Source organism: Ranitomeya imitator, chromosome 5 (genome assembly GCF_032444005.1).
Source record: "Ranitomeya imitator isolate aRanImi1 chromosome 5, aRanImi1.pri, whole genome shotgun sequence".
Lineage (NCBI taxonomy): Eukaryota > Metazoa > Chordata > Amphibia > Anura > Dendrobatidae > Ranitomeya > Ranitomeya imitator.
In genome coordinates, this window is record NC_091286.1 from 89,832,176 (window position 1) to 89,849,188 (window position 17,013).

Genomic DNA, 17,013 nt, shown 5'->3' on the forward strand with positions numbered 1-17,013 from the left:
ACTATATGGGGCTCATTATACCGTATGGACCAATATATGGAGCTCATTATACTGTATGGAGCAATATATGGCGCTCATTATACTGTATGGAGCAATACATGGAGCTCATTATACTGTATGGAGCAATATATGGAGCTCATTATACTGTATGGAGCAATATAAGGGGCTCAAAATAATGAATGGAGCAATATATGGGGTACATTATACTGTATGGAGCACAATGTGTTGCCCATAATACTGTATGGAGCACTATGTGGTGCCCATAATACTGTAGGAGGAATGTATAAAAGGAAATTGACTTTTGTAAAGGGTAAACAGCTGAGAACACTTTTTAAAGGTGGGGTACATTTATCGATATCTTGTTTACCTCTAAAACAACAGGTACTGAAACCCTGAAGTTTCTCTCCAGCATGCTTTGTGCTGAAGGTGTTAACAAGCCATTATCCGAGGCTGGGTTTTCAATGAGTAGGTGAGACATGGGTGGGATGCCTACTCACCATATCGCCACTTCATAGGAGTGGCTGGGGAGTTAAATATGCAGCCACTGTTTTTTCTCTCTGTGTTTGGAGAGGAGAGACTCCAGACATGGCTCCAGGAGTAGCTGAAAACATATGGTGGTCTGAGCGGGTGAACCCATCAGAAATAAGGACTTGCTGTGATTTATCTTTTGTTTTTCTGTTATTCCAGAAAGGACATGTCCTGGGTAAAATCTGTCATCCAGCACGAGACATGGAGCATGGACGAGCTTGTCAAGCATCTGGTCCAGGTCCAACAGCAGTAACAGCTGGCCACTCAACAGCAGCAAATGGCACAACAGGAAACAAATAAACTGTTGGAACAGCAGCTCCAACAGCAGCGACAGCAACAAGAGGCACTAACGCGACAGTTGGAGCTCCTCACAGAGGTGGTTCATGGGAGGTCGGCAGTCTGCTCCACATCCCCAGGTGATGACTTATACATCCGGAAATCGGTAAGACAAGACATGCAAAAGATGAATCTGGGGGATGACGTGGACCTCGCACATTGTGTTTATGAATGTGTGTGTATGCATGTGTGCTTTAATAAAGTGGAAAAAGTAACTTACACATATAAAGTTATCACTTTTTTTACATTTACATTTGTTGATTAGAGTATTTGTTACTTTGTCTTTGCATGTGCCATTCTTAATAAAACAAATTTAATTTGTGATCAGCCTTTTTAAGACATAAATCACTTTTCAGAACTGTTGAATTTATACCACTAGGTGGCGCACTAAAATAAGGTAAGATGGTATATGTGCACATTGGTGCCCAAAAAACTTCCAAATATGAGGTTACACGTGTATAAATTTTGAGTACGGTAATTTAGCTAGAGTATGATTTAAAGAGTGTGTGTTTAAGAGTATGTTAGTGTGTGTGCATACGTGTGTGTGTGTGTGTGTGTGTGTACTGTATCATGTGTGTGTCTGTACCCTAGGAGGAGAACCGAAATATATGGACACAATAAATGGACCCAAAGAAGATTGGATTCATTCAGATAACACTAGATTTGGTGATGAACACAGCACTAATCAGTGTAACACAATAATATACAGAGCAAGTGATATGTGATCACTAACCCAATCTTCTAGATTAACAGCATTAGGAATAGGATCTAATGAATAGTAAATAGAGAGGTAATAGAAAAATTTGTAACAATAATCATCATAGTATTAGTAAGAGTAAGTAAATAGAATAGAAATAGTATTTTTTTTAATAATGATAGTAATAAAATAGTAAATAAATTATAATAGTATAGTAATGCAGCGCCCCAAAGATCTGGCCGTTGCAGTATGACGCTCTGCCACTAAGGGGAGTGATGGTACGTCTGATGGCACTGAAGGAATTACCCTGACCAGGTATCACCAGAACACATTACACTTCACACTCCGGCCACTAGGGGGAGAAAAAGGCTTTATTTATTGGGCCACTCCTCACACTGGTAAAACTAGGGGTTGGGAAGGAAGTTAGTCAGAAGCTGACTGGGTTGGATTCAGGCAACATCCCGTGGCAGGGGGTGTTGCAGGGAGAAGACACAGGGGGTCCCTGTCAGGCGTGGGAACCTGGCAGGTGCCTAGCGAACAGAACAGAACGTAACGGAACCGCGCCTGCACTACCTTGCGGCGGTATCCTAAGAAAGAGACACGAAGGGAAGGATATTGTGGAACAGTGTAAACGAGATCAAGCACAAAGGAGAGCCAGTAGGAGTTGTGCCGTGAGACCGAGGCAACATCCTACTGAGGCGCATAGCCGGTGGCCGGAACACCGCGGGAGTAACTGACTCTAGGCCTTACTTCGAACTCCGCAGCACAGTTAATTATAGGTTGGCTGTCTACCTTAAATTTCCTAAGAAGACATAGGGGGCAACAGTGGGAGAGGGGCGTCTCTAGGGTCCCGGAAGACCTCCAGGCCTTCCCGTCATACGGGTGCGTCCTAGCCAAAACATACTGGGGGACGAGAAACTAGCAACATCTGGAACTAAAGAGAGAGAGAGCTGTAGAGAACGACGTACGAGAACAGCAGTTGTGAGGACTATTCCGAATGCTCAGCAGGGTAGGACTACAACACACAGGCGATAGTGGTAGGCAACGATTTCCATCTGCGAGGGAAACTCTGGAAGTGCCCATCGGACTGGCCGGTCTCTGATAGCCCTGTTAAACGTGCTCTGGATTGAGGATCCTGAAGTCTACAGTAAAGAGGTAAAGAGACTGCAACCTTGTGTCCTCGTTATTGACTGCACCTCACACCATCACCATTCACCTTACTGGGAAGCCCTGGGGACATACTTCACCTGTGGGAAGGTATACCATCCAGCTGCCATTCCATCACCCCAGCGGACCCCACAGCAGCATCGGTCACCCTAACCGAACACCACAGTTGGCGTCACAAACCCCTGACAGACTGCACCACCTTTATTGGACGCTCCTTAGCAGGGTCGCGGACCGGGTCTAGCCACCGTGACAGCCTCAGAACCAAACCAGAGAGGCCCGGTACCGAGAACTCGTGGCCCTGTGTCTGGGGGCGATCCAGTAATATCGGAAACAGTATAGTAATAGCATAGTACATTATTAGGCATCAGCAAGATTAATCCAAGGTATCACGACTGATTGCTTTTGCCTGGCATCAAGAAGGAAATTTTTCCACTTGACACAAACAGGCTTAATGTGTTGTTAAGTGGTTTTTACCTTCTTCTGGATCAACAGATTTAATTTTAGGGATCTCATAATAACAGAGTAATGATAGTAATCTACTATATAATTGTCTAAGGGTCACTTCCGTCTTTCTGTCTGTCTGTCTTTCTGTCTGTCTTTCTGTCTGTTTTTCTGTTTGTCACGGAAATTCATTGGTTGCGGCCTCTGTCTGTCATGGAAATGCAAGTCGTTGATTGGTCGTGGCAAAATGCCCACGACCATTGCCATGACCAATCAGCAACGGCCATAGTCTGGCAGCAAAATGGCCGCTGCTTTACTGCCCTGCAGTCAACGCTGAGCGCTCACAAAGGTTTAATGCCAGTGTTAACAGACCGCGGTGTAATGCACTCCATTAGCACAGCTATTAACCCTGTGTGATCAACTTTTTACTATTGATGCTGCATATGCAGCATCAATAGTAAACAGATCTAATGTTACAAATGATAATAATAAAAAAAAGGTTATTCTCACCCTCTGACGTGGAGCCCTGTCCCCGGCAGTGCAAGCGGCAGGTTCCGGTGCCAAGGATGCTATGCGAGAAGGACCTGCCGTGACGTCATGGTCATGTGACCGCGACGTCATCACAGGTCCTGCGCTCATACCAACTCTGGGACCGGAAGCTGCCGCGTGCACCACACACAGGCGCCAGGACTTCAAGGGGCCTTCGGAGGGTGAGTATATGTATATTTTTTATTTTAAGTCTTTTTTAACCACGCATATAGTGCCCACATTGCTATATACTACGTGGGCTGTGTTACATACTGCGTGGGCTCTGTTATACAGGTCCTTCTCAAAAAATTAGCATATAGTGTTAAATTTCATTATTTACCATAATGTAATGATTACAATTAAACTTTCATATATTATAGATTCATTATCCACCAACTGAAATTTGTCAGGTCTTTTATTGTTTTAATACTGATGATTTTGGCATACAACTCCTGATAACCCAAAAAACCTGTCTCAATAAATTAGCATATCAAGAAAAGGTTCTCTAAACGACCTATTACCCTAATCTTCTGAATCAACTAATTAACTCTAAACACATGCAAAAGATACCTGAGGCTTTTATAAACTCCCTGCCTGGTTCATTACTCAAAACCCCCATCATGGGTAAGACTAGCAACCTGACAGATGTCAAGAAGGCCATCATTGACACCCTCAAGCAAGAGGGTAAGACCCAGAAAGAAATTTCTCAACAAATAGGCTGTTCCCAGAGTGCTGTATCAAGGCACCTCAATGGTAAGTCTGTTGGAAGGAAACAATGTGGCAGAAAACGCTGTACAACGAGAAGAGGAGACCGGACCCTGAGGAAGATTGTGGAGAAGGACCGATTCCAGACCTTGGGGAACCTGAGGAAGCAGTGGACTGAGTCTGGTGTGGAAACATCCAGAGCCACCGTGCACAGGCGTGTGCAGGAAATGGGCTACAGGTGCCGCATTCCCCAGGTAAAGCCACTTTTGAGCTACAGAGAAGCAGCACTGGACTGTTGCTAAGTGGTCCCAAGTACTTTTTTCTGATGAAAGCAAATTTTGCATGTCATTCGGAAATCAAGGTGCCAGAGTCTGGAGGAAGACTGGGGAGAAGGAAATACCAAAATGCCTGAAGTCCAGTGTCAAGTACCCACAGTCAGTGATGGTGTGGGGTGCCATGTCAGCTGCTGGTGTTGGTCCACTGTGTTTCATCAAGGGCAGGGTCAATGCAGCTAGCTATCAGGAGATTTTGGAGCACCTCATGCTTCCATCGGCTGAAATGCTTTATGGAGATGAAGATTTCATTTTTCAGCACGACCTGGCACCTGCTCACAGTGCCAAAACCACTGGTAAATGGTTTACTGACCATGGTATTACTGTGCTCAATTGGCCTGCCAACTCTCCTGACCTGAACCCCATAGAGAATCTGTGGGATATTGTGAAGAGAAAGTTGAGAGACGCAAGACCCAACACTCTGGATGAGCTTAAGGCCGCTATTGAAGCATCCTGGGCCTCCATAACATCTCAGCAGTGTCACAGGCTGATTGCCTCCATGCCACGCCGCATTGAAGCAGTCATTTCTGCCAAAGGATTCCCGACCAAGTATTGAGTGCATAACTGAACATTATTATTTGTTGGTTTTTTTGTTTGTTATTAAAAAACACTTTTATTTGATTGGATGGGTGAAATATGCTAATTTATTGAGACAGGTTTTTTGGGTTATCAGGAGTTGTATGCCAAAATCATCAGTATTAAAACAATAAAAGACCTGACAAATTTCAGTTGGTGGATAATGAATCTATAATATATGAAAGTTTAATTGTAATCATTACATTATGGTAAATAATGAAATTTAACACTATATGCTAATTTTTTGAGAAGGACCTGTATACTACATCTCTGCTATATACTTTGTAGCTGGGCAATATACAACGTGGCTGTGCAATATACTACGTGCTCTATGTTATATACTACGTAGCTGTGCAATATACTATGTGGCTGTGTCGGTTCTGTTATATACTATGTCAACTGTGCAATATACTACGTGGCTCTGTTATATATTACGTGGCTGTGCAATATACTACATAGCTATGCAATATACTACGTGGCTCTACAATATTCTACCTGGCTATGTTATATACAGCGTGGCTCTGCTATATACTACGTGGCTGACCAATATACAACACACCTGTGCAATACACTATGTGGCTATATTACATACTAAGTGGCTGTGTTAAGCTCTGCTATTTACTACGTACGCTGTGTTACATACTACTTAGCTCTGTTATATACTACGTAGCAATGTTAGATACTACATCGGTTGTGTTATATACTACGTCACTGTGCAATATAGTACGTAGCCTGTGCTGTATACTACCTACATATTCAAGAATACCCAATACGTTAGAATCGGGCCACCATCTAGTGATAACTATAATAATATTGTGATTGTGATGATACCAATAGTAATAATATAAATACAATAAATAGTATAAGGTTGCAAATTGCAATGCAATGCCATAACAAACCATTAGATTTTATGTTGCAATAAGATGCACAATCCAAATGTCACCAGACACATGCCGCCATGTAACCCTAACATAAATGTATTATTTTTGGCCAATCCGCCACAATGTCAGCAGAGGTCCATCTAGCCTCAGTGCTGTTTCTGATTTGTAAAGACAGGAGACCCTCTTTGGTGATGTACTCAACTATCTCAATGATTCCCATGAACTAATGATTGAGCCGTCATGGTTTATAATACCATTAGGTTGTTGGGCAGCAAGATAACGCTGTCATTCAGTTTAGACTGGGAAGGGATGCGCTAAATTAATTAATCATGTTCAGACAATAAAAGTCTGTCTTTTGAAGATTAATGAGAGTAGGTCATATTGCTCAGAGAAAAAAAATGTAGATAGAAAGCAGTCCTTTGGGCTTTAACCCCTTAATCCCATATGACGTACTATCCCGTCGAGGTGACCTGGGACTTAAAGGGCCACTGTCACCCCCCTCCAGCCGTTATAAACTAAAAGAGCCACCTTGTGCAGCAGTAATGGTGGCTCTTTTAGTTTTTGTTACTGTTATTCCCACAATAAATGTATTTATGATTCTGCTGAAATACCTATCTTTGTCCATGGAGGCGGGACTGAAGCCTCCTCTTAGAAGCGCCCAACTGCCGTCAGTCATCTCTTATGTAGATTTTCGCCGCCCCCTCAGCGCTGTTATTGTGTGAATTCCGGCGCCTGCGCTCTGCTCTTCTGCCTTGCGCAGGCGCATAGAGCATTATCCGTCTGAGCGCTGGTGCCGGGTTCCTTTCTGCCCCTGTGCGGTCAGTGCGGCCAGCCTGTTACTGAATCCCCGCCCCGCACTGTGTTATGCAGTATGCACAGTGCGGGGCTGGGATTCCTGGGCATGCGCACTGCGCTTGTCAGACGCTCCACAGGTCCCCCGCCTTCCAGCGTTGTTCTGTGCGGCTGTTCCAAACGCCGGCAAGGATACCTGTATATTCCGGCAACGCTGAAAAGCGGGGGACCTGGGGAGCGTCTGAGAAGCCTGTGTAAAAAAAAATCCTAAATAAAGAAAAAATATATATTGTTCCAATAAATACATTTCTTTATAAAGTTTGGGTTAGGGTTGGGGCTAAAGTCAGGGTTAAGGCTACAGTTAGGGTTGGGGCTACAGTTAGGGTTAGGTTGGGGCTAAAGTTAGGGTTAGGGTTGGGGCTAAAGTTAGGGTTAGGGCTACAGTTAGGGTTGGGGCTAAAGTTAGGGTTAAGGTTGGGGCTAAAGTTAGGGTTAGGGTTGGGGCTAAAGTTAGGGTTAGGGTGGGGGCTAAAGTTAGGGTTAGGGTTGGGGCTAAAGTTAGGGTTAGGGTTGGGGCTAAAGTTAGGGTTAGGGCTACAGTTAGGGTTGGGGCTGCAGTTAGGGTTAGGTTGGGGCTAAAGTTAGGGTTAGGGTTGGGGCTAAAGTTAGGGTTAGGGCTACAGTTAGGGTTGGGGCTAAAGTTATGGTTAAGGTTGGGGCTAAAGTTAGGGTTAGGGTTGGGGCTAAAGTTAGGGTTAGGGTGGGGGCTAAAGTTAGGGTTAGGGTTGGGGCTAAAGTTAGGGTTGGGGCTACAGTTGGGGTTGGAGCTAAAGTTAGGGTTAGGGCTAAAGTTAGGGTTAGGGTTGGCGCTAAAGTTAGGGTTAGGGTTTGGGCTAAAGTTAGGGTTTGGATAACATTTACAGTTGGGATTAGGGTTGGGATTAGGGTTATGGGTGTGCTTAAGGTTATGGTTGGGATTAGGGTTAGGGGTGTGTTGGAGTTACAGGTGTGGTTAGGGTTGGGATTATGGTTAGGGGTGTGTTGGGGTTAGGGGTGTGTTGGGGTTAGGAGTGTGGTTGGGATTAGGGTTAGAGGCATGTTCAGGTTAGGGGGTGTGGTAAGGGTTATAGTTAGGGTTGGGATTAGGGTTAGGGGTGTGTTGGGTTAGGGTTTCAGTTAGAATTGGGGGGTTTCCACTGTTAGGGACATCAGGGGCTCTCCAAACGTGACATGGCATCCGATCTCCATTTCAGCTAATTCTGTGTTGAAAAGGTAAAACAGTGCTCCTTCTCTTCCGTGCTCTACCATTCGCCCAAACAGTAGTTTACCCCACATATGGAGTATCAGTGTACTCAGGACAAATTGGAAAACAACTTTGGGGTCCAATTTCACCTCTTACCCTTGGGAAAATACAAAACTTGGGGCTAAAAAATAATTTGTGTGGAAAAAATTATTTTTTATTTTCACAGCTCTGCGTTATAAACTGTAGTGAAACACTTGGGAGTTCAAAGTTCCCACAACACATCTAGATTAGAGTTGAGCGACTTTTACTTTTTCGGATCGAGTCGGGTTTTGCGAAACCCAACTTTGTCAAAAGTCGGGTCGGGTGAAATCAGCCGATTATTGCGAAAAGTCGGGGGCCGACTGAAACACGAAACCCAATGCAAGTCAATGGGGAATCAAAGTCGGCAGTGAGTGGAGGGCAGGAAAACACCTACAGTGCCCATTTTAATGCCAAAAACATCAATTCTTATTACTTAAGCTTGTCAATGTTAATCTACTTTATAATAATAGTTAGGCATTGAAAACTAGGGGTCATTTGGGTAAAGTTGTGGGGGCGTAGGGCTGTCTCAAGATTTTCGTGGGCCCAGGAAATGCGGAGTACGTCACGGCAGTGGAGCAGGGAGAGGTAAGTATTTCAACATTGCAAGTGCTGTGATCCTGAGCAAGCAGGGGGGGCCCACTCATTGGCACTGGCACAGGGCCCCTCATAGTACGGCGGTGTGTTTGACGGCGGGTGGCGCCTCCCACTGCCAGAGACACTTTTGCATACTATGAGGGGCCCTGTGCCAGTGATGTCGCCAACAAGTATGCCCCCCTACCTGATGAAGGAACCTGCACTTTCATCTGCACCTTCCTCTTTGTCCCCATGTAAGGTGGTATAGTATGCGGGAAGGGGAACCTGACTTTCAGCAGGGTCAGATTCAGGCTGTGTAGAGTGCAAGGGGAATGTAGTGGTCTGGGTCAATGTACCAGCAGACTCATCTAGCAGTGGCTGGGCAATGGGTAGGATGAGGAGGAAACACAGATTTAGGCCCAAATGATAAATTAGGCTAAATGCAGTTCAAAATTGGAAACAGGACTACACAGGCGGCAATGCTTTGTTCAGTGGAGGACAACTGTAATGAGTGGCAGACACAGTTAGTAGGCCCAAGTAATAAAGTAGGCTAAATGCAGTTAAAAATTGGTAACAGGACTAAACAGGCGGCATTGCTTTGTTCAGTGGAGGACAACTGTAATGAGTGGTAGACACAGTTAGTAGGCTCAAATGAGAAAGTGGGCTAAATGCAGGTAAAAAATGGTAACAGGACTAAACAGGCGGCATTGCTTTGTTCAGTGGCGTTACGGTGGCGCAGTGGTTAGCACTGCAGCCTTGCAGTGCTGGAGTCTTGGGTTCAAACCCCACCAAGGACAACATCTGCAAAGAGTTTGTATGTCCTCTCCGTGTTTGCGTGGGTTTCCTCTGGGTACTCCGGTTTCCTCCCACATTCCAAAGACATACTGATAGGGAATTTAGAATGTGAGCCCCATCAGGGACAGCGATAATAATGTGTGAAAACTGTAAAGCGCTGCGGAATATGTTAGCGCTATATAAAAATAAAGATTATTATTATTATGCAGTGGAGGACAACTGTAATGAGTGGCAGACACAGTTAGTAGGCCCAAGTAATAAAGTAGGCTAAATGAAGTTAAAAATTGGTAACAGGAATAAACAGGCGGCAGTGCTTTGTTCAGTGGAGGACAACTGTAATGAGTGACAGACACAGTTAGTAGGCCCAAGTAATAAAGTGGGCTAAATGAAGTTAAAAATTGGTAACAGGAATAAACAGGCGGCAGTGCTTTGTTCAGTGGAGGACAACTGTAATGAGTGGCAGACACAGTTAGTAGGCCCAAATGAGAAAGTGGGCTAAATGCAGATAAAAAATGATAACAGCACTAAACAGGCGGCATTGCTTTGTACAGTGGAGGACAACTGTAATGTGTGGCAGACACAGTTAGTAGGCCCAAATAATAAAGTGTACATTTCAAAAAACCTGATCTGCACATCCAAACATAGACACAGTGTGAACAGGTGCTGAACCCAGAGTCGCCAACTCGTATATGTTTAAGTAAATAGGGCAGCACACTGCAGCGCCAAAACATGCAAACTTGAAAACACAAAATTTGAACTGCATTACTGCACTGAAAATATGAAAAAATGAGAGCTTTTAGCGCATAAAAATGGCCAATTTTATGTGTACCTCGTAGCCACGATAAGGCATCTCTCTTATACGAGGCCCTACGCTTGACCTACCTCTCTGAGAATAAACGTCTCCATCTGAATGGGTACATGTGAAACCTCTCCTTGGACTCAAATTCTCTCTCACTGTGGAGGGGTATTGGACCTATTATAATTAAAACACCTGAAGCTAGGAGGCGGGGAGTGCACGATCAGAAGGCTAGAGAATACATTTCAAAAAACCTGATCTGCACATCCAAACATAGACACAGTGTGAACAGGTGCTGAACCCAGAGTCGCCAACTCGTATATGTTTAAGTAAATAGGGCAGCACACTGCAGCGCCAAAACATGCAAACTTGAAAACACAAAATTTGAACTGCATTACTGCACTGAAAATATGAAAAAATGAGAGCTTTTAGCGCATAAAAATGGCCAATTTTATGTGTACCTCGTAGCCACGATAAGGCATCTCTCTTATACGAGGCCCTACGCTTGACCTACCTCTCTGAGAATAAACGTCTCCATCTGAATGGGTACATGTGAAACCTCTCCTTGGACTCAAATTCTCTCTCACTGTGGAGGGGTATTGGACCTATTATAATTAAAACACCTGAAGCTAGGAGGCGGGGAGTGCACGATCAGAAGGCTAGAGAATACATTTCAAAAAACCTGATCTGCACATCCAAACATAGACACAGTGTGAACAGGTGCTGAACCCATGTTTTGGCGCTGCAGTGTGCTGCCCTATTTACTTAAACATATACGAGTTGGCGACTCTGGGTTCAGCACCTGTTCACACTGTGTCTATGTTTGGATGTGCAGATCAGGTTTTTTGAAATGTATTCTCTAGCCTTCTGATCGTGCACTCCCCGCCTCCTAGCTTCAGGTGTTTTAATTATAATAGGTCCAATACCCCTCCACAGTGAGAGAGAATTTGAGTCCAAGGAGAGGTTTCACATGTACCCATTCAGATGGAGACGTTTATTCTCAGAGAGGTAGGTCAAGCGTAGGGCCTCGTATAAGAGAGATGCCTTATCGTGGCTACGAGGTACACATAAAATTGGCCATTTTTATGCGCTAAAAGCTCTCATTTTTTCATATTTTCAGTGCAGTAATGCAGTTCAAATTTTGTGTTTTCAAGTTTGCATGTTTTGGCGCTGCAGTGTGCTGCCAAATAATAAAGTGGGCTAAATGTCTGCCAAAAAATAGTTCATAAATAAACAGGTGGCATAGCTAGTTACTGGGGTGGGCTCCTCTGCTGAGTAGCAGACAGTGGTAGTAGGCGCAAAGTATTAACTGGTCTAAATGGAGGCCAGGGCCCCTGTATATTTTAACTATCATCTATTATTTCAACAAATTTGTATTGGCAGTGCCATTGAAGGATTTAACAGCACAGACTACACAGTGGTGGAGCAGGGAGAGGTAAGTATTGCAAGTGGTAGAGCACTGGTCGAGCTGGGGGGGAACACTCTCTCGTGGGCGGCGGTACTGGCACAGGGCCCCTCATATTATGATGGTGTGCCTGACGTTGGTTGTGCACCACCAACGTCAGAGACACTTCATTGTACTATGAGGGACCCTGTGCCAGTGCCGTCGCCCAAGAGTGGGCGCACCCACCTGTCCAGGCAAACGGCACTCGCACGGGGGCTTGCGCCAGGTGGTGACCACGGCCCTTGTGGGGGTAGTCAGCCCATTTAGGGAGGTATAAAAAATGGAGGAATTAGCTATGGAGGATATCCACTAGATTAAAACATAACCTTTAATAAATGTTGCTTAAAAACTCGGATCCTAATAAGACACATATAACAGCAAAAACAAAAAGTGCTCAGGTGAACCAGTGCTCAAAGTAAAAATTGGATCGGTCTTACCAATTCAGACGGACATATGGAAACAGTCCCTCATAGTCCATGAGGGTGGTGGTTCCAGATAAATGAGGGCCAAGGATAGGGAAGGGTACACCGCAGCTATCTTCCCTGTAAACCCTTAAAAGGACTCCTTTTGTTTTTGCTGTTATATGTGTCTTATTAGGATCCGAGTTTTTAAGCAACATTTATTAAAGGTTATGTTTTAATCTAGTGGATATCCTCCATAGCTAATTCCTGTATTTTTCCTAAGGATAGAGACGGGGCCAGTTTGTGTACAGGCTCTAGCTATTCTTAGGTATAAAAAATGGCCTATGGTGGACTGTGACGCTGTAAGAATCTGGCTGCACTTGGATGTCACCCGAGTGCAGTCCGATTAGAGCATGTATATTCAAACGGAGAGTGGACCCACTGGACCGTGATGACGAACCCCTCTCGGACGAGCTGACCAGGTGGACCGCCCCCTATACAGGGAGAGTTAGGGGCAGGCCCGTGAGGGACTATCGCCACGGAAGCTGGAGGGTCGACTGAGAACAGATGGGAACACAGCAGGCACAAAGGGAAAGAGGGAACAGAAAGGAAATACTGAGACAAGGGAGAAGATGGGAACGCTACAGAGGCACGGAGACTGGCAGGACAATATGGAGAGACCGAGGCTGACGGGAGCAAGGAAAAGATATAGGAGCCGGGCAGGTACTGCAGAGGAAAAGGAACTGAAGGAACAAGGCAGGAACACAGGAAACAGGCAGGCACTGCAGAGGGCGGAGGAGACCCAAAGTCAGAGAGCTAGGAACGCTCAGAGTCCACAGGTGGCCAGAAGCACTTGTAAACACAAATGAACATCAGGCACAGAGAAGCAGCAGGAAGCAGTTTACATAGCAGCATGGGAGCTACTTCCGGGTTACAGTCCTCCAGGATGACAGAGAGGACAGGAAAGAGCGCCAACAGAGGAATCAGATGTGCGCACGCGCAGAGCTGAATGCGGCGCGCGCGCGCACCCGGCGAGCTGCAGTGGGAAGAGCCGGCGGCAGCAACGGCATGACAGTACCCCCACCTTTACGCCCCTCCTTTTTAAGACTAGAAAGAAACCGGGACAAAATACGAGGAGCCCGAATGTTCTCTCGAGGCTCCCAGGACCTCTCCTCAGGACCAAAACCCTTCCAGTCAACCAAAAACAAAGTTCTCCCTCTAAGTTTTTTCATGGCTAAGATGTCCCTAACCTCAAAGACATCATCCTCGGAAACAGGCGAAGGAGAACAAAGGTTAGAAGAATGAAACTGATTAAAAACTACAGGTTTAAGGAGAGACACATGAAAAGAATTAGAAATACGCAGAGAGGCAGGCAACTTAAGTTTGTAAGAAACGTCATTAATACGAGACAAAACTTCGAATGGACCAATATAGCGAGGACCCAGCTTATGTGAAGGGATTTTGAGACGGATAAATTTAGAAGAAACCCAAACCTTGTCCCCAGGATGGAATATAGGAGAATCAAGACGTCTTTTGTCCGCATGTCTCTTCATCCTAACTTGAGTCAACTCAAGGGCGGACTTGGTCTCCTGCCAGACCCTGGAGAACTCTCTAGACAGAAGATCAGCCGCTGGTACAGTAGAGACAGGAGGAACCGGAAGAGGAAGACCAGGATGTTGACCGTAGACGATAAAAAATGGAGATTTGTTAGTAGCTTCGCTGGGATGGTTATTGTAAGAAAACTCAGCCCATGGCAGTAAGTCAGACCAATCATTCTGATGAGAATTGGAGAAATGGCGGAGATAAGTTACCAAGGTCTGATTAGTACGTTCCACCTGGCCATTGGACTGTGGATGGTAGGCCGAAGAAAAATCAAGCGAAATGTTCATAGATCTGCAGAGGGATCTCCAGAAGCGGGCGGTGAATTGAACACCTCGGTCAGAAACAATATGTAAAGGAAGACCATGAAGACGAAAAATATGGTGAACAAAAATCTTTGCCAATTCGGGAGCAGAAGGTAAACCTGGGAGAGCGATGAAATGAGCCATCTTGGAGAAACGGTCCATGACCACGAAGATGACGGTGGAACCAGAAGAATGAGGCAGATCAGTGATGAAATCCATAGATAAATGTTGCCACGGAGAGGAAGGTACTGGCAAAGGATGTAGAAGCCCAGAAGGTAGTTGCCTGGGAATCTTATTCTTGGCACAGGAAGGACAAGAGGCGACAAAACTTTGGACATCCTTAGACAACGTTGGCCACCAGTAAAAACGAGAGATCAAATGAAAGGTTTTTTTGAAACCAACATGTCCAGCCAGTTTGGAGGCGTGACCCCAAAGTAAGACACGTCTCCTGTTCCCTTCAGCGACAAAGGTCTTACCCGGAGGCAACGAAGTAAGAGAGACTGGAGCAACTGTGATGACTCTGGCAGGATCAATGATGTGTGCAGGCTCGTCCTTCAAATCCACCACCTGGAATGACCTAGACAGAGCGTCGGCTTTGGAGTTTTTATTTCCTGGCAAAAAACGAAGTTCGAAGTCAAACCTGGCGAAAAACAAGGCCCACCTGGCCTGCCGAGGATTAAGTCTTTGCGCAGAACGAATATACACCAGATTCTTGTGATCGCTGTAGATTATAAAACGATGTAAAGCCCCTTCTAAGAGGTACCGCCACTCCTCTAATGCCAACTTGATTGCCAACAGTTCTTTATCACCGATGGAATAATATTTTTCCGAGGAGGAGAAGATCTTTGAGAAAAAACCACAAGGCACAAGACGACCAGAAGAGGATTTCTGCGAGAGCACAGCTCCAGCTCCAATTGCAGAAGCATCTACTTCAAGGATGAAGGGTTTATTGGCCACTGGACGATGAAGAATAGGAGCTGAGGCAAAGGCTTGCTTGATGGACCGGAAAGCCTCTTCGGCCTCAGACGACCACAGATGAGGATTGGCACCCTTCCGAATCATGGAGGAGATTGGAGCTGAAAGAGAGGAAAAGTGAGGTATAAACTGCCGATAGTAGTTAGCAAATCCAAGAAATCGCTGAATTGCTTTCACTCCAAGAGGACGCGGCCAGTTGAGCACGGCAGAAACTTTTCCCGGATCCATACACAAACCAGCGTCGGAAATGATGAAACCCAAGAAGGGTAGAGATGACTGTTCGAAGACACATTTTTCCAGTTTTGCATACAGCCGATTCTCTCTCAAACGCTGAAGTACTTGCCGTACATCTCTTCTGTGAGTAGACAGATCTGGAGAGAACACAAGGATATCGTCCAAGTACACTACAACACAGGTGTAGAGTAGATCCCGAAAAACATCATTTACGAACTCCTGGAAGACTGCGGGTGCATTGCATAAACCGAAGGGCATAACCAAATATTCATAATGACCATCTCTGGTATTAAACGCAGTCTTCCACTCGTCACCAGAACGGATACGGATCAAATTATAAGCTCCACTGAGATCCAATTTGGTAAAGATTCGTGCTCCACGCAGACGATCAAAGAGTTCTGGTATGAGAGGAAGTGGGTACTTGTTTTTGATCGTGATGGTGTTGAGACCCCGGTAGTCTATACATGGGCGAAGAGAACCGTCCTTCTTTTTAACGAAGAAGAACCCAGCTCCTGCAGGTGAGGAAGACTTTCGAATGAAGCCTCTGGCCAGATTCTCTTGAATATATTCGGACATGGCTTGCGTCTCGGTAGGAGACAATGGATAAATACGACCCCTAGGTGGAGTAGAACCAGGAACAAGGTCTATCGGGCAGTCATAAGAACGGTGCGGCGGCAAAATCTCCGCTTCCTTCTTGTTAAAGACGTCCGAGAAAGCGCAATAGGCAGGAGGAATTCCCATGGATTCCGAAGCAGACCAAGAGGAGGACGCAGGCTTGACGGGAAGCAGGCACCTGTTCAGACAAGACTGTCCCCACCGTAGAACATCTCCAGTACGCCAGTCCAGCGTGGGTTCGTGATCTCTCAACCAAGGAAGACCCAAAAGGAAAGAATGAGACAAAGAAGGTAAAACATAAAAGGCCAGTTTCTCACGATGAAGTGCTCCAATCTGAAGTTCGACTTCCTCCGTAACCAAGTTGACGGTCTCCCGCAAAGGCTGACCATCGACAGAAGCTATTTGTCTAGGAGTCTCCAAGGGTCTAACAGGTATCCCAAGCCTGTTAACAACCTCGAGCTGAACAAAGTTCCCAGCCGCTACTGAATCAACATAAGCCTCCAGAGAAAAGTGATGGGAACCTAAATGAAGAATAACAGACAAAACCAGAGGCGGAGAGGAATCATAACCACCTAGGAAGGCCTCTCTTACCTGTCCTAGGCGGATGCGTTTCCCGACTTCTGAGGACACGCGCGTAAGAGATGAGAGGCACTGCCGCAGTAAAAACAAAGACCTTGTGCGAGTCTCTCTTTGTGGCGTTGCTCAGAAGACTTAAGGCGATCGACCTGCATGGGTTCAGGAGAAGATGAAGAAGCCACCGGGGCTGCTTGAGAAAAGGAAGTCCCTCGAGCAACAGTGGTCTGGCGAAGAGGTCTCCTCTCTCTGGCAAGCTCACGAGTGCGCTCCTGAAAGCGCAGATCAATGCGTATGGCCAAGGAGATAAGATCATCCAAAGAGGTGGGAGTGTCCTGTCCCGCCAACTCATCCTTAATCCGTGAAGACAAACCACGCCAAAACGCTCCAACCAAA